We start from the raw sequence: 23,022 nt of genomic DNA on the forward strand, positions 1-23,022 counted from the left end.
TGAGGGAACAGCTACAGCCAGCCCACGTCGCTGCAGGGTAATGATGACTAATTCCATTCACGTCCCTCACCCCTGCCTGGAAATCTGCTCTTGCCTTTTAAATCGACGTCTGTCAGAGGGAATGAGACTCTGCCGGTGTCACAGCTTGATGCATTGGCCCGGTGGAGACACTCCTTCTTGTCATGAAGGGAGACAAGTGAGAGGAGTAAAGAATAGCAGAGGAGGGGATGGGGAGCCCTCTGGGAAGATGAAAAATGAACAAGGAGAGAAGGGGAAACATCTTCAACCAAATGCCGCTATTTTGATTTGAACACTTTTATAGCTTTTCTGACATGAGCAGACTATTGAGATGATCTCACCACACAGATGTCACAGCCCTACATAGCTCAGGTCAGTGCATTTTTCGGAAAGTATCTATGAGAAACAAGTAAATAGGGGCTACCTTGTGGTCAGTGATCCCATACAGGCAACTCCTATCTTTTAAACTGCTTAAAATCCACAACAGGATTTTGACCCTTGATACATTCTTACTTAGCTACAGGGCAAGACAATCCTCCAGATCAATATATCTCTAGATCATCAATGTTGAGCTAAGAATGACTTGGTTAACTGTCTTTAGATAACAAATGAATGGGCGCCTTGGAGGTCAGGCTTGAAAATGGAAAAATAAAACAAATGCTTCTTCTACTTTAAGATGTCTCAATTATTCTCTTTTATTAGAGAGAATTTTTTTCCCTTTTCCTTTTGTTTTTGTCTAAACTATGAACACCTGTAGGTTTTAGAAGACAAGAAGGGGCCGGCCCGATGGCCCAAGCGGTTAAGTGCGTGCGCTCCGCTATGGCGGCCCTGGGTTCGCCGGTTCAGATCCTGGGTGCGCACGGACGCACCGCTTGTCAAGCCATGCTGTGGCGGCGTCCCATATAAAGTGGAGGAAGATGGGCACGGATATTAGCCCAGGGCCAGTCTTCCTCAGCAAAAAGAGGAGGACTGGCAGATGTTAGCACAGGGCTGATCTTCCTTACCAAAAAAATAAATAAATAAATAAATAAAAAGAAGACAAGAAGATTCAAGCTCTAGTTTGGCAGAATCTTCTGTCCTCAGATAACATGGTAAAATGCCATTAATTAATTTCACTAATCTAGAAATGTTTATGCCCTCCTTTTAAAATGAATGGTCAAACGTTATGATTTTCTTATTACATGAACATATCTCTGTGATTTAAAAAAATTATTCCATTAATTTTGATATAATAAGCCCACAGAAGAGAGCCACGGTTGAGAGAGCAGGCTAACGCTAGGCTGAGCTTCCACTCACCTCTCGTGGTGGAATAGGTGCTGGCTCGAAACTGATTGCCCAGCAAGACGAGCAAAGGCCTGAGGGAGTCTGGCCCAGCTCCCGGGCATGTTGGTTGGGTGATTCTCAGGAGGCCAGAGTGTTCCTGAGGATAACTCGGGCCGCTCACTGCTGGCCAGGATGAGCCCTGAAATCGTGATCTGGAATCATGCCCTGTCGGTCCTGGAGAAGACCCAAAGCCATAGATCTGCTTTAGAGTGAGTCTGATCTGTTGCCAGCCGGGACAGCTGAGGTCAAGGGCAGGCTTTTCAAGGTCGCTTTTGTACTCAGAGGAACTCCCTGCTCTCCTTCAGCCCAGACAGAACTCGGCCAGGGCCAGGAGGGCGCAGATAAGCAACATCCCACCACTGCCTGACCTGCTAAGGCCGAGGGCTTGGGTTCATGTCCCTTGGCTTGTGGCTCTGGCACGCCCTAGACAATGGATAATGACAATGTTTATTACCATTTACTGAGCAGCTTCTCTGCTAGGGACTGGACTAGCTCAATTACAAAACAACACTGAAGGCAAAAATGATTGTACCTTTGCTTGCTGGTCTTTCCTGTCTGGACTGCTAACTTCTTGAGGAGGAGGCGTTGTTTTTCATGTTGGTCTTTTCTTCCATCAGAGTGTCTGGTAGTAGTAGGGACTCAGCAAAGGTTTAATAAGGTCAAAAAGGTCACAGAACATACCCAAGTTTACACCACTAGCATATAGCAGAGTCAAGATTCAAACACATATCATCGAAATGCAAAGCGGGAAGCAGCCCCCTGCACTGTACCCCTGTCCTGCCTCTGCCCTCTGTGGGGTCTAGCAGGACCTCCTGATTTAGGTGCATAGTCCTTGAAGAAGTCAAGACCTCGAGAAAAATGGAAAGAAGTCAGCTCACAAAGATAACAGCAATTCTGACATTATCAGTACCTCCACTGTGCCCAGAACAGAGCCGAAGCATTGTAGTTCATCACAATGTTGTAATGCTCCTTCTTTCTCTAAACATGGCACATCCGAGTGGAAGGCAGAAATTGTCTGCCAGGAAAGTCACTCCATGTAGATTTTTGGTTTTCTCTTGAGCACTAACATCAGGTAGATAATGTATTAACATATTCACTTAATTAACTTATTTCTTACTACTTCAATAAAATGATTAGAAATGGGGTTGAGTCATGTCTGAGTCCATAATAATAATAATGAAAATATTACATTTTTACTCTTCATAATTTACAAAGCACTTTCATATATATTTTATTTTTTTAGTGTCAAAACAATACTTTGAGTTAGGGAGGGAGAGTGTTATTACCCCTGTCACAGGAGTAAGAAAAGCAAAGTCCAGAGAGAGAGACTACATGATTTGTCTGAAGTTACTTGGCTAACAAAAAGAGGATCGAAATTCAGATTCCGACTCTAGTTTACTGTTCTTGTTTACCTCACAGTGGTTCCCAACCCTGGCTGGATATCAGAATGATTCAGAGATTCTTACTCAATTGGTCTAGCATCAGGCCCAGGCAACAGTATTTTTAAAGCAAACTCAAATATTTGTGCAGCCAGGACTGAGAAGCGACCACACCACAGTACATAAAATTCTGTTAATGAACAGCACATTTGGCTAGGCAAAAACTGGGACCTACTGTTCTGCCATTCTAACAGAAGCATTTAGATTGTAACCTAATATTTGCAGAATTATTGACATGAGATATTAGTTTCGCAAGGGCTATTGATTGTTCAAGACATTTTTCAGGTAGTTTGCCATTCTTTAACGTTTGTAAGACTGAAATTTAATTACTGAGTTTATGACCATTCTCTCCATTACTAACCACACACAGAAAAATTTCTTGAGGCTAGAAACCATGTCTAATTAACCTAAGGGTTATTTAGACTAAAAAAAAGAAGACTGAAAAGCAACTTAATGAGTACAATTATTTCCTTCAAGCCCAGAAAGGGCATTAGCAACATGATTCCCTTGGACACGAATCAGACAGACCTCCCTGTCAGCCTCCTTGCAGTCTCTCCCCTAATAAACTGAGGCCTGGTAAAAGAGAGAACGATGTGATAGCTACTGATGGTGGTAGTGGTTGTGTTTTATATCACTTCCAAAAAGTAAAAAGGATATGCAGGGGCCGGTCTGGCGGCATAGTGGTTAAGTTTGTGCACTCCACTTTGGCAGCCTGGGGATCACGGGTTCGGATCCTGGGTGCAGACCTACACACCACTCATCAAGCCATGCTGTGGCAGCATCCCACATATAAAATGGAGGAAGATTGGCACAGATGTTAGCTCAGGGACAATCTTCCTCATCAAGAAAAAGAAAAAAAAAAAGGATATGCAGAGTTAGAATCATTTAATGCAGAGAAGAGCCAAGATTAGTGAAGATTAGCATTAACAGCCTTGGTGACTTTATTAGTCAAGATAACTAGGCTATGCTGTAGTAGCAATAACATAAAATTCTCAATGATTTGATATTTCTCAGGCGCACTATATGACCCAGGTTGGTTGGTGAGGGAGCAGAGGAAGGGGCTCTGCTCCAGTCATCCTGTCACGCAGAAGGCCACATTCTTGCGATCGGCCATCTGGAACATGCAGCCTTCTCAGTTGCCATATTAAAAGTATAGGGCAACTATGCAGAATTTGGTGGGCAATATTCTCTCTGTCACAAGCCTCTAAAATGCCACATACATGACTCTTTTCAATATTTTGCCCTAGATTGGCTCTCTAGGATACCCTAGAAGTAGAGATTTTTTGCTTTTCTTAGAAGAGGGAGCAAGCTCCTCTCCAATTACTTACCCTTAAGACAGGAATCACGGAAGAGCTATTGAGAAGCTACTGTTTATTTCTACAAAGAATAGGATAAATAATGAAATGCTTATCCTACTGGGAAAAGTGGCAACGTAGTGGTCCTGGTGCCTTTCACATCCATTTGTTCATTCATTCCTCCTGGATTATTTCCCAGAATTTAAAAAATAGAACAGGCTTGCATTGCATGATTATGCACACTCATGCCTAGATTTGGTAGCCTCTTGAGTGCCCTTCCTTTTCTGCTAAAGAATTGGGATTAGAAGTTTCTTCAAATGAACCAGGCTTTGCACAGTTGAAGAAAATTCTTAACGAAGAGTAAACTAGATAGTTTTGAAGACAGCATTACATTAGTTTCTCCAGAATGCTGGAGGCTGAGTTCTCAGGAAGCTCTCTGCTTAATGAGGTGTCCTTGGGAGAAAATAAGAGATCTTTTTCATATATCTCCATCTGGCAAACTTGTTTCCAGCCTCCAAATTTCTCTTCATAGAAGTAATCAAGCTAACGGAAAGCAAGCAAGCCAATTTGATAATTTCAAGATAATTTTTGAAATATTTTACCATTACAATAAGTAAGTTTCAGGATGGTTCCTCTTTCAAAGCTGTTTATGGTAGTTTTTCCACTATGACGATTAGGCCTAAAGATCTCTGTTAAGGGCAGAGAATTCCATATGGAAGAAAAAATAGAGTTTAAAAAAATTTAAATGACATTGATCAACTTTTAGAGTTTTGAAGGAATATTAAAATTGTTTCTGGGGCCGGCCTGCTGGTGCAAGCAGTTGGGTGCACACGCTCCACTGCGGAGGCCGGGGGTTCGCCGGTTCGGATCCCTGGTGCGCACCAATGCACGGCTTGTTAAGCCATGCTGTGGCAGCGTCCCATATAAAGTAGAGGAAGATGGGCACAGACGTTAGCCCAGGGCCAGTCTTCCTCAGCAAAAAAGAGGAGGATTGGCATTGGATGTTAGCTCAGGGCTGGTCCTCCTCATAAAAAAAAAAAAAAACTGTTTCTTTATCAACTCACCTTTAAAGGTAGATAAAATCTGTATCCATTGTAAATAAGGATTTTTTTAATTCTGTCAATGTGTTAATGAATGTTACTGCATGTAGTGCCTTGTAGGAACTAAGTCTTTAACTACAATAATTTATTAAAATATACATTGAAATAATCTCACAGAGGAAAACATTTGTCTGATGAACTATTTTAAATGAATTAGTCTTATAAACACTCAGAAAATAGGAAATCTATGTAAGCTATTCCATCAAGACATTTTCTTTTTAATCAGAAGTAGGACATTTTACACTTAAAAATTCTCTAAACCACCCAGTTCTTATTGATAAGTGGTTAGCACAGTGGTTCTCATCCCTGGCTGCACATTAGAATCACTTAGGGAGCTTTTAAAAACTAGTGATGATAAAGCCTCGCCTAAACCACTTGAGTCAGAGTCTCCGGGAGCGAGGCCCAGACACTGATCGTTCTCAGTGCTCCCCCTATGATTCCAATGTGCAATCTGGTTGGCAAGCACTGGTGTAGAACGCTTCCGTATCTCTCCAGCTGGCAGCACTATTATGTTCTCCAAACTTCCTGTTTTTACACTTTCCACCCTTTATAAAAAGTAGCTGTGTGCATATTTCCTCTCCTCTCTTAAAGAGTAAGTTCCTGGAGGGGAGATGCTATGTCCAATCAGTCTTCGTGTTCCCAGTTTCTAGCAAGGCACTGTCAGGCACCATGCTGAATAAGTATTAGGTGACTGAGTGGCATACTGTCTGATCATCTGAATAAATCTAATTTCAGATTTTTAATTTCATAAACTCTAAGGAGCCCTTCTCAATGGAGTAGCAAAGTAATGACCTATGAGGAAATGAAAAGTGAAAAATTAAGATTAGTAATTTGGTGATTTTTATCCAGATAACACCTGAAATCTACTCGCTGTTGATTTTCCTGACATATTCTTGGAGGTAAAGAAACAAATGATGTGATGGTTTTTTGGAAGACATTCTGTATAGCATGTTCTGCTATAACATATATAGCATATATATATATAACATATAAGAGCAATAATATCAGTGAGTGGAAAGGAGGCATTTAGGAGCTAAATAAAAACTTATTTTTTTCCTTCAGGAACTATAATAAAAAGGTGTTTAATATATAGTTGTATTTTGCTATCATAAACTAAAAATAATACATGAATTGATCAAAATTGATCAAAATGAAAATAATGTTTCTCAGTCACCCCTCAATTCACACATCCAAGAATCTGCTCTTTGTCGTTACCACCTTTCATCTTGTCTAGGCAACTTGCTTGCAACACAGCTCACACCTGATAAGGCTCATCAAATGAACACATGTTACCTGATGAACCAGCTCCTCCACCAAGGCAGCTGTGTGTTCCTGGAGCAGGTACAACAACTCTTTCCTTCACAGTTATGACAGGATCGTTACCAATCCTTACCGCATTATCAACTGCAGTCCTTTCGTAATGTAGTTATTCAGACAGTTATCCAAGCACTGTATTCAAGATCTTCACCATATATTCACAACTCCTATACTGTTTATAACTCATTTTAATATTTTAAGACAATTCACCATCTTTAATTAAGTGGATTTCAAAGGGAAATTCCAAAGCACTGTCATGAATAGAAGGTACTTTTAATAGGACATATATAAATATTACAATAAAACTTGCTTGTTCATCCTGCATACCACCAATAGTATAAGAACCACCACACACTGGTAAACACCAGTATAAGTAAAACGACATTTTTTAATTATCAAGTGCATCATATCTACATCATGTTGCCAAAATTCATGCCATTGCAAAGATGCTTGAATTTAGAAACACTCCCGAATATTAATTAACACAGGGTAAATATAGATCGGTAGAGAAAAAGTGTCACCCCCTGGCTATTTCCAGGCTCTTGAGGTGGTGAGTAGTAAAACTTAAATAAATTTCATGAAGACGAGGACCACAGAGCCCCCAACATGCCCCTTTGGAGGCATTGTACTGATGACCAAGCTGGATTTATAACATCAAGGCAGGTAGATATCAGAAAATGGAGCACTTAGCATTTAGCATTTGTCACAGTTTATAATTACGTATTTATTTATGTGCCTATTTTTACTTTGTCACTGATTTACTAACAGTTCCTAGACCACGACTCTAGGTTCTATGAAAGCAGGAACCACATTCACTATAGGACCGAGTGATAGGCACATAGTCATCGCTAAAGTAATGTTTGTTACATAAATGACTAAATATTCTCTTTCACTCTCTAAAAATCTCCAGTTCCAAATGAAGGTCTTCTTTACTTACCTTCTACTCTGATCTGAAATATATAGCTTTAAACTCTACTCAGGGATGACATTTTTATAAACTTCCTACAGCAATCCCCAAACCCACACTCCCTCCTGCTCCCACCACCCCATAGCCATCTTCTTCTTCTATAAAATCCCCACAGCCTAGCACTCTATGGCAGTGGATTCCTCAGGCAAGCATCTGTCAGCGCTTAGGACCCAGATCTCAGACTCTCAGGAGGCCATGCCACAAGAGGGAGTGACAATTGAAAGACACATTTTGTCATCTTACATGATAATCCAGAACAGCACAAAGCACAGGATTGGCTTGATTTTCTGATGTTAAGGAATAAAAATGAGAGAAGACTTGGCAAGTATCCTAAGTGACTTAGCAAGGAGCTTCCACTGTTGAAACAGTATCTTAAATGTTTTGTCCCTACCCCCTTTACATTCATCCTTGTTCTGTCACCACTAGCATCACCCTAACAAAGAATCCAGGGAAACTAGGGCAAGAGAAATGCAGAGAGAGAGAGAGAGAGGGAGATGGGGATGGGGGATGAGGAACACCCTACTATCCAATACCCATAAAAAATTTGTTTTTAATTCCTTGGCTATCACAGATAGAGGCTGCTGCTAGCATTTAAGATAAGATTAGTTGGTGTTGTGCTATCAGCACCTCCACATTTCCCCTGCAGGGATTCCTTCTGACAGGCTGAAGCTGGAGGCATGTCTCAGGATTAACACGAGCTAATGATTATACACTAAAGCTTTGGAACTGTTGGACTAATAGGATTAAGCAATAGCAGATGCAGGTCCCCGTTCAGGTTAAAAATGCACTTTTTACATTACAAAGTCAGACAGATCCCTTTGAACATGCAATGAATATGGATGTTTTCAATTATCACAGTCTTCCAGGGCTATACGATATGGTAAATTAATCCCTTTAGAACATCGGAAACAGAACAAAATAGCCTTCTTGAAGCTGAAATCCCTCGTTTTAGATTTTCTTTCATGGGGATAAGCAGTGGTGCACCTCACAAAATTAATCTTATTACAAACAGAGAGAAAGGGGAAATTTTTTAAAAATGTGTAAAAATTGTTTAAATATTTGAGAAACTTAGCAAAAAGCACTTAGAAATCCACATCTCTTAATTAATTTCCAAACAGTCAAAAATACAAACATAAGGCATGACAAGCAACTGTTTGGATGTATGTGGGGATGAATTTCTTTTTCTCTATGCCTCAGGCTGTGAGTGCACCAAGGAGGAAGGAAAAAAATTAAGGTCACTTAAAAAATGAACAAAATAATAAGTGCCAGTAGGAAGCACCATTTCTAAGATATTTGAGTTGATGTGTTCTTCTGCTCCAGGTCCTGGGAGGAAAGGGGAAGAAAAAGGCCATAGTGAGATATTTATATTTCACTGCTGCATAAAAGGACCTCTGCTTCCCAGTAGATAAAACCATCCCTCAGAATAGCTTGAGAGTAAATCCCCATTACTGCAATTAAATGGGGTAGGATGTGGACATTAGTAGGGGAGTGAATCTCAGGAGTTTCATGTATTTGATTGACTTAAAGGGAAGGGAGGGAAAAACACTATGCATGGGGAGGACTTCCCAGAGAAAACTGTTTGAGCTGCCAGCAGGAATGGAAATAGTTTTACAATAATCAGAATAAAGCAGGCGTACCATCATGAGTTTGATTCTTTGAATATTCTAAAGCCAAATATCTTTATATTTGGGCTGAGCAATTGGTATTAACCCTCATTAAGAGGCCCTAGAATCATACTACCTAATATCCCTCCCCACTTGACAATGCGGACAAACTAATCACATGGGTAGTTTCTCCAACAAATAAGAATCCCGTGTTTTTTTAAAAAAATGCAAAATGAAAAAGAAAAAGGAAGAAGGTAGACTATACCAGTTTCCTTCGTTGAGTCCATTCTTTGGTTTTTATTATGCCTAACATGGTCTGCTTCTAGGAAACTACATGAATACTTCCACCCAAAATTCAAATAAAATCTGAATGAAACTAACAGCTATGACAACAGAAGAAAATCATGATGTAACTATGGACCATTCACTCAGGTTCCAACATCACCAGTCAATCAAAAACACCCAGGTATCAAACTTCTTCAGTTTCCCAGATGATCCAATACAGCTGGATACTCCTTGATCAGGATTTTCTATGCATATCAAAAGTCTAATGTGCCTGCTCTGTAAAGGACAGACTAGGACAGACTAAAACACCTAAACTAAAGATGTTAGCAAACTTCCGTAAATATTCCTGTTTTTTAAACTTTTGATTGAAAAAGTTACTTCTTGACAATGAAAGGAAATGAATTGTTATTTTAACTGGACTATTTGTATTCTTTTTTTTTTCCTTTTGCTTCTCTGTCAGTTGTACAATAAATTTGGAAGATATAAACTGACTTTCAGATAAAAACTGCTATCCCAGTAAAAGGCATCCAGAAAGCTGTTGTGTTAAATATGCATACCTCGCCTTTTTTGGAAGAAAACGGCAATTGATTATTTTTTCAAATGGACTTAATCTTCTGTAATCATCATGCATATTTCAACGACCTACATTAAGACAAGTGCTACTAGGTTTTAATATGCATGTGAGTCACCCAGGACTGTTGCTAAAATGGAGCTGCTGATGCAAAGGTCTGGGGTGGAGCCCCAGAGTCTGCATCTCCAACAAGCTCTCGGGTGATGCAAATGCTGGTGGTCGAGGAGACCACACTTTGAGTAGTGACAAGTCATTAAAACTCCAAAGCTACTTAACGAGTTATAGGGTGTCGATCCGAAGGAATCAAGCATGCTGAGGTCATCCAACAAAAGCTGAGGCTTTTCCAACAAAAGTATACAGTTATCAATTCGGGAATGAATTTGACGATAATCAAAACACCCCATTTCTTTTTGCTGCTTATCAATCTCTCATCCATTCTACTAGGCATATTTTTAATTGGTTTGGTCACTCATCCTTCAAAACTACTTTATGATAGATTTATCATATGAGTAGCTTCTAAACCATCATCTTAATTAATTATAAGTCCATTATAATTCTTGTTATTTCTCAATCATCTTAAAAACTGACAACGTTATTTTATCATTTTGAAGTGAGTACTACCACATCCAGAGGCATTTTGTATATTGTGTCAGTTTGATCTGCAATATACACATTAAAAATTCCCGTTAACTGCTAGATAATTTTCAATAGAAAATAAACTTTACTTTTGATATCATACTGAACCACGTTCCCTCTGAAATTTTTAAATAAAATCTTACTTTTCTCTCAAATTCAGTACATTTTACAATGCTTCTTAGGTATTATGTAGCCCTATATATATATCCCTGGCACTGGGAAGGAGAAGGGTAGAGAAGGAAGCATTCATATAACAATCTCAGACCTCATCTTGGCTGCCCAGTAGTTCTTGTACCAGTAGAAGAAACAGAGAAATGAACACGCATTTACAAGTCAATGTCATATATACAACAGTAAAGGTGAAACCAAAGTCTCATCAGAACACAGACAAGTAAGCAAACAACGGTTGAGTAGAGCTACAGAAAGGTATTGAAAAGAAAAGAAAATATGAGAAATGTTTTGAAGGATGAATAGAAGTCCAGGGAAAGGAAAATTGAAAATACATTCTGCCAATACAGAAAACACAAACATATGTTAAACAGTATTAAGAAGATCAGAGTGGCTTCAAAATATGTTGGGCTGCACATTCCAGCCCAGCACAGAATCCCTGTTGCAACACAGGGTTTGAGTAAAGAAGGGACAAAATAGACAAAGAAATTCTCTGCTTCATTTCCTTCACTTGGCTCCCTAAGGACCAGTAGCGTGGACTGTAGAGTTAGCACTCTATCTCCTTGCTCCTTTGGCTTCACTGTGAGTTTCTGTTTAAAGCACATTTTGTATAATATTTAGCACATAGAATTTCTAGGCCAGTTTGTAGGTTCTCATAATTTCAAGAAAAACAGAGGCCTGCCAAACATGGCACACTGGGAACCATCAGGGCACATGTTTTCTATACTCATGTCTTATGACCATAAATAAGGTGGGTGGAGGTAGAGAAGAATCATAGTCTCTTCCTCCTGCCTTAAACTTTGGGCCGTGTGACAAATAGTGTAGGAGAGCGGAATTTGCTATCCCAAAATTGTCTCTTTGGCTTGATTACTTTTAAGAACCATAGACTCATGAAGAAATTTTGACTTTTTCCCCCTAATTGCCTACAAGAATTTAAGACAGAAGGCCTGTTCCAGGAAGGAGCTCTCACCATAGATAATTACAGCACAACATTAACTAGGTGTGGTAGACAGGGAGGAAACTGGCAAGGCCCATTTGATCAAAGTGAGCTCCATGTCTCACTGTCTTTGTTTACCAAACATTTGCTTTTCCATCTCATGTGAACTGGCCTTCCTCTCTTTTGAAAACCCAAACCACTACCCCCAACACCCTCCTTTGTCTTTAGCTGAAGATGGTATTTAAGGTGGTGACTTCAGCCATTTTGGCCAGTTACTCAGTTTTCCTTGATGTCTCCCATGTATACATGTTATTAAACTTGTTTGATTTTCTCCTGTTATTCTGTCTCGTGTCAATTTAATTCTTAGGTCAGCCAGAAGAAACTAGAAGGGTAGAGAAATATTCCCCCCCCCCCACAACAGCAATAATAGTAATAAAATTTAATTTTATACTCAAGGGGGCTCAAAAGTGACTAAAAATTCATTCATCAGCCATTGACCACATTCTCAGCATGATCTTCCACAGTTTGAGGGGGTACAAAGGTAACAAAAGAAATGTGCACTGCCTTCAGAGGAAGTGCTGGTTAGCTGTGAAGGTAAGACATGAATAAATGAGAGAGAATATGTAATAACAGATTTGACCGTTATAATTCGGAAAGATTAGACATAAGAAATCAATGCCACAGATGAAAATCTTTGCCTACTTTGTACTAACATCACACAAAGTTTAATATAAAATCAGAAATAAGTTATTACATTTCTTACAATAGGCATGCATTGGAGATACTGACAATCACTGAACAGTGAAAAGAAAGGTTATGTCACGGAAAGTATTATTAGAGTCTCTGATGTATATTCAGGCACACAATTAGAAGAAGAGCAACACTCGAACTCTTGAAACCCTGCAGTCAGAGCATGTCCTTCTGTCACAACCACTTTCAATGCATGCAGTTTTTAAACAAAGTTTTATTATTAACCAAGGTGTCGTATCCCATTTCCCTAATTGCCATCCCATGGTACTCTCACACTTCCCTTTGCAATCTGCTTGGGTTGTTGTCTTTGAACCATGTGCCTTTTCAACACGAATTTTGTGAAGCTGGAAATCACTGAGTCCTCGGTGAGTTAAACCCTCTGAACTCCATCTTCTCTAGTGTCTAAATCACTCCTTAGGTGGCTGGCAGACACATTTCCAATTGGAGATGTTCATTAAATAAGTGATTAGAAAGCATGGTAGATGTGGCTAATTGTTGAAGGGCCAAAAAAGGGACGTTAAACGCATCTTATCTGAAGCTTTCATCGATTGGTAGTAATGTGCTAAATGTTGTCCTGGTGTCTTGAACTAGTTAATGGCATTAAACTTGTAAGTAGAGTTACTTTGACTCTAGGGAGAAACTAACTGGATACTATTATTCCACGGGGCTCCAAACCTTTACACAAAAGCCTGCCAAATGTTCCTAATTCTAGGGAACATGTTATTTTAGCCTTCGTGATGATGACTCAACACTGAGCCTGCTATGTGAGATTCCAACAGAGATGACATTTTGCAATCCACAGCAGCGACGTGTCCCCTGTCTGGAGGCGAACCGAGAAATAGTTCACTTCAAATGGGCCTCTAAACAGCTGTCAGGTCAGAATAACTTTAAGTCATTACCTATCTGAGCCGGTGACTTTTAAGTGGTGAAAATCTCTGTATCATGTTACTAATCTCACTGGCCAGCAGCGGCTGTGTCAACAACCAACATTCCCTCTTAGTAAGCAGGCAAAAATAATACACTGCCTATGATTTGGAAGTTAAAAGAGCAGTTGAGAGGTTGAAAAGTTCAGGAAGTAAGGAAGTTGAAAATATGCCTCCTCAGAGCTTTGCCTCCAGAACGATTCACGACAGCCTTTAAATCACTATGTGCCACAAAAGAATTTACTCCGACTTCTGACCTGCTAATGTTTAGCAATGCAGACCTTTCCCACAAAGACACATAAGCTGCCTTGCTCTAGTCATCATTAGCTCTAGAGTTTGGAACCAATTTCCTGACCAATTAGCAGCTCAAGGGTCTAAAATTAAAGAAATAGAGAGCAGCTGTAAGTCTCTAACTATGATTATTTATAAACCCTTCAAATCTAGACTCAAATAGCTTCCCTATAGTTTTGCTCAATTGATTAACTCCGACTGGTTTATCACTAAACCATTCATTTACTTTAACAATCCACTAAAGCCTTAGATAAAATGCATTTCATGTCCCTTCCTGGGCCTTTAATAATTAGCTGTGTCTACCATGTCTTTTAATCTCTCATTTAATGAGCGCCTCTGATTTTTAATAATTTAAAAGAATATCAAGCCAAGTATCAATTAAAGAGAACTATTCTAGGCAGCATAAACAATAAGTGTTAAGTCAGTGGAGAAAAGCACATAGAGCCCTGTTGCTTTCTACTTCAAGAGCACTTGAAAACCATGGGATTATTTCAAAACATTACACTTCACTGCTATTTATTTTAGTTAGCTTACAGGCAAAATTAAATATAAAAAATGAGCAGGAAGCATTTTGTACAGATTCAGAAGAGAATCATGCAAGGCAATATCCAGCCTAACTCTTATTTCTGAATGTATTACAACTGGCCCCGCTCTCCCCACACTGGCCGAGAACACTAGCTAGCTCCAGCTACCATTTAACTACTAGTTTTTGACCCTTCCAATTTCCTGACCCATCTTAAAGCTCTTGATTGTTCTAAATATATAACCCATGGAACTGTTTCATACTGCCTCAAAGGGTAAGGCTTCCACACCCATTAATGGGTGTAATCCATTGTAAGAGATCAATATTGGACCATTGGTATTTCCTTATTCCTGGAAGAGCATTGGAAGGAAGTTAGCTCAAAAGGGTGGTTGTCTTTTTAATAGATCTGGAAAGAGCCCAGGTATCACTGACCAGACTAAACCTCAGTCTGGGGCCAGCCCCGTGGAGTAGTGGTTAAGTTCAGCATGCTCTGCTTCAGCAGCCTGGGTTTGCGGGTTCAGATTCCAAGTATGCAGACCTACACCACTCATCAGCCATGCTGAGGTGGTGACCCACATACGAAATAGAGAAAGATTGGCAAAAATGTTAGGTCAGGATTAATCTTCCTCACTAAAAACAAACAAACAAACAAATTAAACCCCAGTCACCTGAAGGAGGCTTTAATAGACTGTTTACAAAAATAGTAGCAATGTTCCCCTCCCTATATCACAGTCTTTAAAACATGACTTTGCAGTGCCTCCTATATTGCGGCGGAGTCTAGTTCCACACCCCTTGAATCTGGGCTGGCCTAGTGATTTTCTTTGGTGAATATCATGTGGCAGAAGAGCAGTTGTGTCATTTCTGAGCCCAGGCCTTAAGAGGCCTTGCACATTTCTGCTTGCTCTCTTGGAAATGTGTCCAGCTGCCTTGTGAACAAGCCTGAGCTACTCTGCTAGAGGATGAGAAACTGTAGAAAAGTTAATTGTTACAGCTAAAGACCATTCCAGGCAGCCAACCTCAGCCCACCAAGTAGCTGACCATAGATATATTGAGAGAGCCCTAACTCAAGAGCGGAAGAACCACCCAGTGGAGCCCAGCCCAAATTGCTGACCCACACATCGTGAGCCAAATAATTGAATATTGTTGTCCTAACTGTTTAAGTTTGGGGATGGTCTGTTATCCAACAAAAGCTACTTGATATAATGTCACAGATTTTACTAGTTGGCCTGCTGGGAGTTTTCTGTATAAACCAAGGCCCCAACCACCCAGCGCTAACAAAACCAAACAGATTTTCAAAGCTAGATCCCAAATTTCCAAGTTACTCTCCACCGAGGGGTCACTATATCACAGCCTTCAACAATTTCTCGACTACCTCCAAATGTGATCAACATACACCCTTCTATATATCCCAAGATATTCACAATAATGATCCTGATCTGAAATCTTAACATTTCCCACACATGAAATTTCCTCCATTAATCACAAGTATGTATGTTAGGAAAACATTTTTGATTAAAAAATCACCATCCTTCTCAGTCATGTTAATACCCAACGTGTCTTCAGTTGGATGTCTCAGTAGCAGTCAAAGGATCTTTCTGGAGCTCTCAAACCAACAGACTTCTTGGCATTATTCAGGCACACATGCAGATCATACCATCAATGTCTTCATAAGCAATTGATTCACAAGACAATAGTGGGAGTAACTCATATGCTCCTTCCCTAATATACCTACTTCAACAAATAACTACCGTAGAGTTCTGACACTTTCTGAGGATATCAGGAGATAAGGCGGAACAGGCTCTGGGTGCAGCCACACCACTGACGCCACCTGGATTTTGCTGTTGCCACAGATAACAATGTTGAGATGTCAGTCTCAATGTCTGTGTCTTAATGTGCTTAAGCACTGATATCCTTAAACATGGGTCAGAAAAGGAGAGCATGAAACAGGAGGTGGAGGTGAAAAAAAATCCTTGTTTCTTTGTTCTAACCAGTCCAGTTAGTCCAGCAGAAGAAAGACCCGCTTCCCTTATTTCTGAATCAGCTGATGGCAGTGCTGCCCCACAAGCCCTGGCGCTCCTCTGCCTGTGTCTTTTCCCTCATCTCCATATCATGCAATCACTTCCAAATGACTAATTCAGATCAAATACACCCTAGACTTATATTTTTTACTATACGCCATTTAGATTACAAATTTATGAACCCGTCACGAGTCCCTAAACGCTGTTTTGCTTGGACAGGTAGTCACTATTTGGAGAATCCGAAATAGTAATCTCTTTTGAGCACATATTAAATCGCACAGTTCAGCTTTGTTTTGATTTCTTCTTGTATGTTCTAAGAAATAAATATCAATTTTCTATTTGTTTAGATAATTAGGAACTCTGAGCTGATTTTTTCTAAAACAGTCTTCTTGATATTTCCACAGGTGTAAAAAAATAGTTATTGCTAATCTCATTGTAAAGATGAGAACATAGAGAGATGCTTGTGGGCATGTGTAAATTAAACTGTAATACAAGTTTGTTCGAATTTGGTCTTAAAATAATCATTATCTATTCAATAAGCCAAACTAAGGCAATGAAAATGCCAAATTTACTGCTCTGACAACTAAATATATGCCTATATGTGAAACAAGACCCGGACCTCCTCAAAATTGTATGTTCACTATTTTTCGAGCTTTGTAAAAGTGAGTGTACTTTTACATAATAAAAACTGTGATATTAGTGAAACTTATTCATTGGACACTTACTAGCACATACCAAATGTGCTTTGCCCATCAAGCATATTGTCTCATTTAATTTTTATAACACCTCTGTGATATAACCATCACTATTTCTGTTTTCTGGACAACAAATAATAATAATAAAATCCCAGAGCTTGTTCATTGTCACACAGTCAGATCTTCTGACTCCAAACATGTCTTCTTAATAGTGAAGACACTGAGCGCATGAGAACATTAGTGCTTTTGAAACTAGGTGATATTATTATGGATGGTTTGTTTTGCTTCCCGGAATGTTGTTGTACTATTTTTTAAAAAGAGTAATTTTTAAAATCCAGCTTTCTAATATCTATGGAATAAGATAAACAAAATCATTTTCTTCTGTACACTAAACTCTCTGGCTATGCTGGCATTGGTTGAAGTGAAGCTTTTCATAACACCCCATCACAAGCTGCTCATTGGCCCAGGATGACTGGGGCATGGAGGAGTCATGGTTGTATTCTGAACTCAAGAGGTCTAGCACAGATGTCTTTGAGAGTCAGGGGACACCATCATGTCTTGCCTCACACATTGCCCTAACTGTTTTCCTAGAGCCTGGATTCTCACAAGATTGGCTAGGGAATAAATATTTCTAAAATAATAAAATGGTGAAACCACCTGAGGCACAAATGGAGCACACAACATTAGGAAGTGTGCCCTTTCCTCAACTCACATAACAATCATATTATCATGGGTTGCAGGGTTTTACGGTTGTTTTTATCAACATATAGAAAAAGATTTACCGAAAGATTTTTTTCAAAAAAGATACTCTCATCCCATAGATTACTTATTAATGACAAAGATAAACATGTACCATTACAGTAAAGAGATATGGTGTCCACCACCTTAACCAAGTGATAAAACTTAGCAGCTCCAGTAGTGGGAGAACCTGACATCATATGTCTCTGTAGTGAAGCAGGAAGAAGTACCTATGGGACCTGAAGAGTGTTCTTACCAAGAGCATTTACGTGAATCTAAATACGAGGAAACAAACACACACAGCATGTGGGACACTCCACAATGCAACTTTCCTGGACTCTTTAAAAAAGTTAATGCCATAAAAAAAACAAACAAATAAAAATGATGGGATGAATGGCGTTTTGGATTAAAATGAAATAAAGCCAAATAATAATTAATGCAATGGGTAAAAATTGATTCATTGCTGGATTGGAAATAAGTAGCTATAAATGACATTTTTCTTCAGGCAAATGGAAATTGTGCCAGACTGTATATTGGATGATATTATTGAATTAATAATTTTTTTATGTATGAAAATAGTATTGAGGTTAATAAATGTCTTTATTCTTAGCAGACATATATTGAACTTTGTAGCAGTGAAATGTTAAGTTTATCACTTACTTTCATATGGTTCATGGAAAATGCATCCAGAGAGTCAGATGTATATAAAGAGATAATGTATACAGAGGCAAATACGGCAAAATGTTAACAGTTGATGAATCTAGATAAAGGGAATGTGACTGTTGATTGTACTATTTTTTCAACTTTTCTGTAGTTTCAAAATTTTCAACATGAAAAAGTGGGGAAAAAAACTATTTTGTGAACTTTCCCTTCTAAGTACTGCCCATCATTTCTAACCCCCAAGACACACACACACACACACACAGAAAAAAATTGAAGGCTTTATATGGCAATAATGTTTGAAATGTCATAAAAGCCACTCATTTCTGAAAATGAAATATTAGCACATATCTTCCGTTCACTCCTGGATTTGATTTCTCAAGGAAAAAGGAAGTGTCCGTGTTCAAAGACATCAAGGGAAATACAGAAAAGAACCATTGGCACACTCTCATGAAGTAGCTCAAACTCGTCAATGCGATCAAAGTGTTTGTATCACCCCTGAAATATCCCCTGACCTCTCCACTGTCACCCCAGAGCACACTCAGTGCACACCTCTGGCTCGTCTCCTTCCACTCTCATGGGACCCATCTATTTACTTACTGGTTTCTTTGAGGGCAGTGCCTGTAACTTTTTTCAATCATTCATTCATCCATTCACTAAAAATTGTTCATTGAGTGCTTATTATACACTAGGATCTGTTCTATGCAATGGGTATAGTGCAGCAAACGATATAGGCAGCATTCCCTGATCTCAAGAGCCTTGTATTTTAGGAAGGAAGAGAGAGAGACAATAAACCAATAAACAAGTAAAAAAAATTATAGGCTATCTGATAGTGTATCTGACGACTACTATTGAAAAAATAATGGAAATGGAGATGGGGAGGCTATACATTCAAATTGAGAAGGACTCATTAAAAGAAGAACTCACTAAGAAAGTGACATTTCTGAAAGACACTAAGGAGTGAATTACATGGATATCTGAGGAAGAGTGTAGAGGAAAGAGCATGTGCACAGACCCTGAAGCTTGAGTGTGCCTGGAGTGTTCAAGGGACAGCAAGGAGGCTGGTTTGGCTAAAATAAAGTCAGAATCAAGGGTTTCAAGCAGAGTGACATGATCTGTATTAGGTTCTTAAAAACATCACTCCAGTTATGTGTCAAGAATAAACTTTGGGAATGGGAAGAAGCTGGGAATATAACCATAATCTGGGTGAGCTCTCTTGGTGGTAAGAACTGTAGTGGGAGAAGTGAACGGAGTGAGAAGAGGTCAGATTAGAAAAAATCTGAAGATTGAGCTGACAGATTCTCTGACGCAGTGAATGTGGGATGTGAGAAAAAGAGGAGTCAAGAATGATCCCATGTGTTTGGTCTAGGATGGGCAGACTGAGTTAACCATCTATTGGGATTGGACAGACTGTAGACGAGCAGATTTTTGTGAGGAAGACCAAGTGTTTTAACAGATATGTTGAATTTAAGGTGTCTATTGTATGCCTGAGTAGAGATATTAAGCAAGCAGTTAAATATACAAGTCTGGGGATTAGGAGAGAATTTCTAAGATGAATACATAAATTTGAGATTCATCAGTATAGAGATGGTACTTAAGCTATGAGATTGGAAGAGATAAATAGGGTGAGTGTTGATAGAGATGAAGTGAAGTCCAAGGACTTCACTCTGGGGCAGCCCAGTGTTAAGAGGTCAGGGAGAGAGTTTGACTGATGAGATAGAAGAAAAACCAGCAGAGAGTGCTTGTGCTGGAAGTTTAGTGAAGACAGTGCTTCAGAGAGCGGCAAGTGATCAAGTGTGTTAAATGCTGCTGGCAGAACGAGTAAGTAAGAATTTACCTTTGGATGCAGAGATATCAAAACCATTGGTGACCTCTACAAGTGCACTTGTATTGGATAATAGGGTAAAAGTCCATTTTAGTAGGATTAAGAGATAATGGCAGGAGAAGTAAAGACAGCAAGAATGGACACTTTTTTGTTATGTTGTCTGGTGAAATGGAGGCAATAAACAAGGCTATAGTTGAGTGAGAAGAGTAATAGGACTTTTAGGCTGTTGGCCATGGGAAATTAAAAGAGAAAAGTTGTTTAGTACAAAACAGGGAAGAGAATGTGTCCTTGAGTAGGCAGAAGAGATGACATTTGGCATAAAGGTGGAGATGCTGGCCCTAGCTTGGGGTGAGGACTGTTCTTCTACAGTAAGGGGGGAGAGCTGTTAAAGGGCAGAGACACAGGAAGGTGGTGGAAGCTTGCTGAAGTTCTTCAAGTTTCTTTCTGAATGTTTGCTTTTTCAGTGAAATAGCAACTCATCAGTTAGTATAGATTAGAAGCACTCGAAGGTTGAGGAGAGAGAAGGTATGAGACATCCTCCAAGATAACGGAGGAGTGTGAGCAGGCCAGGTTCATGTAATAGGATTTCAGGGCAGAGCCAAAGGCTCATTTGAGGACCTTCGTTTAAAGTGAGACTGGCCAGCGGGTTGTATGTCCCCCATCACGTGTAGCTGTGCAGGTGTAAGCACAGAGGAGGCCGACAGTTGTCTTTTCCAGTGGCTGCTACAACAAATGGTCTCTAACGTAGTGGCTTAAAATAACACACATTTATTCTCTTACTGTTTTGGAGGCCAGAAGTCTGAAGTCAGTTTCACTGGACTCAAGTCAAGTTGTCAGCCTCTAGTGGAGCCTCTAGTGGACAAGCTATTTCCTTGCTTTTTCCAGATTCTAGAGAGGCAGTCCTTGGCTCATAGCCCCTTTCTCCATTTCTTAAGCCAGCAGCATAACACCTTTAAAGCCCTTTCTACCTCCATTGCCATGTAGTCTCCAAATCTCCCTTGGACGCTTGAGATTGCATTTAGGGCCCATTCAGACAATTCAGGATAATCTCCCCATCTCAAGAACCTTGACTTAATCATATCTGCAAAGTCTCTTTTGCCATATAAGATGACATTCACAGATTTCTGGAATTAAGACTTGGATATCTTTGGGGGCCATTATTCAGCCTACCACAAGAAGCATTGTGTGGTCTTGCCAAGCCGGTGAAATGAGAGAGGGGCAAGGGAGCGGTTATATGATAGACCATTGAATTGAACTGGATAAGGAGGGAAGTGAGAGCAAGAAGAGGTGGGGGATGGAAAAATGCAGAATAGATCCCCCATCTATTGCAGGACTTTTGACATCAGTGGACTAGCGTGGTTGAGGGGAAAACAGGAGGTGGTGGTTAAAGAATGAAACGATTTAAAACTGAGATTATGGAGGGCTGAGGCTGAAGCAGAGTGGAAGAGAGCATCATTGGAGAAGTCAAGGAGCTGGAATCATTCAGGTGGATTAGGAAAATCAGCAGGATTTATTACAAAGGTAGTGTTGGGGAGACCAACAGTGAGACGGGAGCTAAAATTTGAGGGGAAGGAAAAATATATTTATCTTTATAGCACATGGACTAGAGTGGTAGATTCAAACTATTTTGAAGTTTAAGGGCCTTAGAACGTATTCAGGTATATCCTTCTCACATCACAAGTGAGTTCTGTTAAAACTGAAGTACTTCCACTGCTAGTCATGTTTTACATTTTAATACCATTACATTACCACATGGAATTAAATCTATGTAAGCCTTAGACCTGCTCCAAAATAACTTATATTGAAAATCTCAAAGTGACCACAGACAACATTTATAATGGACTATAATCTAGACAATTGCTACTTGAAGCGCAATCCACAGAAGTGTAGCATTGACATCACCTAGGAGCTTGCCAGAAATGCAGAATTCCAGGCCCCAACCAGATATCCTGAATAAAAATCTCCATGTGAACAAGATCCCTAGGCAATTCACTTGCAAATTAAAGGTTGAGAAACATGTCAGCAGTGAAGATCCACAACATTCTTGGCCACATCTGTAGGAGGAAGAGATGAGAATTTCTGTCAGAGAATTTTTCGCTTCCACATTGCAACCAATAAAAGTGATACGATTTAAATAATTGTGGGGAACGGAAGAATACAAGTTTAATATTTGCCTTAAGTCAAATTTCAATAATAAAACTCTAGCTCAGATACCAACTGGTTAAGTAGTTTTGAAGTGCAAGACTGAACAGTCCTCCTGTCAGTGTCTGGCTCTGCGGCCTCACTGAGATTTCTGAGATCTGTTATCAGGAGGTGCCTGCCCTGCATCGTGCCCAGGCTCCCCCCACAAATACACGCACATACGTCTAGGAAGTGACATGTTCTTTCTCACACAAGTCATTCATTTTCCAGTTTTATAATTTATTCATCTCCAGATGAACTTAGGCATCTGCTGTTTATTTCTTGTTGTTGTGTGGTGCCAGTAGATTTACAAGTCTTCAAGCATGCATTCTGGAGGAATAAAATAGATCAGATACAAAGTTGAGAAAAAAGTTGGTATATTGCAAAGTTAGAATATTTACCAAATAGGGCATTAGTGGTGGTACATGCAAAATATATTATGATTTTGTAAGGACTTCACATGTTTTCAAGAGACATTTTTTAGATAGGCAACAATTCTATAGGTAACTGAAACTTGTGTTCCTGAAGTCCAACCTGGCTGGAATTTCCTCTGTAGCTTAAAGTCTTAAAACATTTGACTTATATATTGCTAAGCACAGATATTTTTCCCAAAAATGAAGACCTGACTTTCTTTCATCCACCCTTCTTAATTGCTATATCATAAGCCTAATATGAAAGTTATCAATTTCTATATAGTTTGCATTTAATGTTATCATAAAATTTGGGAGCATATGTTTTAATAATCTTGGCAGAGAGCT

This window comes from Ceratotherium simum, chromosome 20 (assembly GCF_057802395.1).
Source record: "Ceratotherium simum simum isolate JZ-2026a chromosome 20, ASM5780239v1, whole genome shotgun sequence".
Lineage (NCBI taxonomy): Eukaryota > Metazoa > Chordata > Mammalia > Perissodactyla > Rhinocerotidae > Ceratotherium > Ceratotherium simum.